A 3,394-nucleotide genomic window follows, 5' to 3' on the forward strand; every position below is an offset into this window, starting at 1 on the left:
TTGAGGAGAGGGAATTTTCTTGTGTTTGTACAGAGGCGTTTAGATTACTAGCCCAAATGGTTACAGTTGAAAATAATAATAATATGCAAAGCTAGGCAGTACAATCCAAACAATACAAATTTTCGAACTACGTGTTCTATTTTTCGGCCATTTATTTAAACAATAGCTATAATTTGGTGGCTGAATTTGCAGCGTTCTGTTGAAGTTGAAGCCTCTGCGCCGGGCCGACTCCGCGATCCCAGGCGCTCTTTGCGGCGGGCGCTCGCCGGGACTTCGACGCAGGGCGCAACCCGCGTTACGGATTGGAAAAGGAAAGAGCAGACGAATTATCATCGGGAGAGTTGAGGAGAATCGTCTGTAGTCTGTCCCCCGGTGGTCGTTTCCGTAATATGATCAGTATGACCGCGCCCCGCCCCGCCACACCCCTCTGAAAGTGAAAGGCGACGCCACGCCCCGCCCCCGCCGCCGCGGCAGGGCAGGTCGGGGCCGCGGAGCCCTTGTTGCACGACATCCGTCCATATTTGTGCGGAATGTCAAAAGCCAGTGGGCCGGGTGGCTGAGCTGCTAAGCTCGGGCTGGATTGGGTGGGGCTGCTGCGATCTCACAATCGCCGTAATCCCGCCAGAGCAGACACGTGAGAGAGGAGAGAGAGAGGCTGAGAGGGAGAGAGAGAGAGAGAGAGAGAGGCGAGAAAGAAGACGGAGTAAAATTCAGATTGACTCCTGCTTTCGCACCACCGTTTTCGCTGCTGGCTGCTGTCGCTGGTTCTGCGGCCATCAGCACGACTCGTCCGCACCGCCGTGTTGTATGTGTTTGACGCCCCCCTCCCCCATCGTCTGCCGTGAATGTCATGTGCATGGCGGTAATGTTATTGCCTGCCATGGCGTGGCGGGGCGTGGCTGGGCGTGGTGGGGCGTAGCGGAGCGGGGTGGATTGAGATCACTCCGTGGCGGGCGGTTGCGTCACGGGACTTCGCGGGCGGCGGCGGCCATAGGTCAGGGCGCCAGCCGCACCCTTTCCTCCCCCGCCCGCCATTATCTCAACCCTCGTTTTTCCTTCATACCGTTCCCTTTACGCCGCCCAGTGCAATCGCGACGCATGCGTGACTTAAAGTCTGAATAGTGCGTGTGCACCTCCGGCGAAATTCAACTCAGCCTACGCCTAAATCGCTTACGTTTTCTGTATTAGTTTACCCAAACAAACAAGTCAAGGCGATTGCTTTTACAGCGTATAAGAGTCAAAATAAAGTTTTGCCAATTAACATTTTTTGATTTGTGTTCCTATCATGCAGCAAAAGCAATGAGCAAACTTAGCAGAACATTTTTTTTTTGCGGGTGCCAACGTTAATGTGACATATGCTGTTTCGGGGCAGCCCGCACGCACATATGGCTCACGGTGTTGATGAGGGCAATCCATATGTCCCGGTGACAATGCCGCACTTACTGGCGGCGCCCATTACGGCGCTGGTGATGACTGGTTCGCACCTCGAGAGCCGGCGCTCTGAAGGCCGCGAGCCGTGTGTGTGTCTGTTTGGTGTGACTCGGACCCAGATACTAATAACGAGACGTACACACCGCCTGTGTGGTGGCCGTGTTTGTTTGCGATTTATAAATCGTATACGTTATTCAGTTTTACGGTGCAGCGCGAAGCCCGCCCGCGCGCGAGCGTTTTCGCCAGGTTATTGTGAAAGGAGCGGTGCATGGTGTGGTGTGAGCATTTCTCCTGACGCGCGAATCTGCCTTCGCGCGCGGGAAGGGGGCAAGAGACAGAAAGCCATAGAGAATTAGAGGCGAAAGGAGACGGGGGGGGGGGGGAGAGGAAGAGGCCGTACGGAGCAAGGGTTTATTTGCCGTCGGACGGACGTACTGTACTCCGCACTCGCGGCCGGGTACAGTACCTGCGGTACCCTCGCCGGCACGCGCCGCGTCCCCCCGCGAGGAAATGAGGATGGTGAGGGGAGGGGGCCTCAGCCCACATCCGAGCCCATATTGGCCAGCTCACCGTTCGTGCGTGTGCGTGTGTGTGTGTATGTGTGTCTCATTCTCGGTATATATGGCTTGTCCAGAGGAGGACGAAAAGGATTTTATAAGGAGAAGTGAAATCAGATCACAGTCATTATAATAATCCCCATGGGAAACTCTCGGCCCACTCTCCCCCCCCTCTCTGCGTTTTTCCTCTCGTTTCGCCCAGCGGTACAACCATATTTGCACACCGCCCACCACACCGACTCACTTTACCTTGCTTTCGCTACGCCGCGAGTGAGAAACGGTCTGATGATAAAGCCATTTGCATATGGATCAGGAGGCGTAGGCTAATTAATCAGACAATCTGCGACGAAACTAAATTTTCATGTCTACATCCACAGAAAATATTTTGACCTAGCCCTTTTAAATTGGCAGTTTTCTGGCGTAAGGTGATAGCCAAATAAGAAAAAGAATAACAACCTGGAAAAGCACTTCGTTCTAATGGATCTTCGCCGCCTTCCGTCTGTCGATGGATTGTTTCGCATGTTATGGTTTTTCCCCTTTTCTCCTCGTCAGCTTAACATAAACTGGCGAATTATAGCATAATTCTCAGGCGAAGTTGGAACATCTACTAAACAGAGCAGTGTACCTCCTGTATCGAACTATGCGTGTTAGGAAATAGTTGTAAATAGAGGGCAGAATAAGTCATTACCTAAGCTGGGAAGCTAGACACCACCGAGGGGCGGCGGGCGGCGGAGTTTCTTTTCAAACAAAGTCGCCTACGCCGGCTGATAACTCCATCATCTCACTCGCGCGGTCTCGACAAAAAAAAAAAAAGGAAAGAAAATTGACTTCTTAATGAACGCACACACTCTCTCACATACAAAGTATAATGCTTTAACGAGGGGCGGGAGCTGCCCCCGCAGTCGTTGTGGTGGCGGCGGGGCGCGCAGGCACAGCGTGGGACTTCAAAGATTATGTTCCCCTGCTTTCCTTATTTATTAACTGTTTCCGCCTCGGCGGGGCCCATAATCGGAGCGGCGGTGCCCTGGCGGTGCTCGTCGGCGAGCCACGCAGACACCTGTTGTGTCCTTCCCCGGGCGCTCGCTGCGCACGCACGCGCGGAGACACCCGACACCTGATCCATCCGAGACCCCCTCGTTTGCAAGTTTGCGCCCCCCGCAACTGCCGGAGCGGCCCAAAAGCGGCCAACCGCCGCCGCGGCGGGAGAGAAATAAAATAAAAAAAAGTTCCGACCAGAAACGGATCGTGAAAGCAGATGATACCTTGTCAAGAATTATTCTATTCCAGTCTATTATATTTCTGTATTTACACTTGTGGGGAAGGGGGGAAGGGAGGTTGGCGGTGCGGGGGCTCCAGCGGTGCGAGAGAGGGGGAGGACTAGCGTAGACTAGCGCGGCCGACGGCTC

Source organism: Frankliniella occidentalis, unplaced genomic scaffold (assembly GCF_000697945.3).
Source record: "Frankliniella occidentalis isolate FOCC.00 unplaced genomic scaffold, Focc_3.1 Scaffold113, whole genome shotgun sequence".
Lineage (NCBI taxonomy): Eukaryota > Metazoa > Arthropoda > Insecta > Thysanoptera > Thripidae > Frankliniella > Frankliniella occidentalis.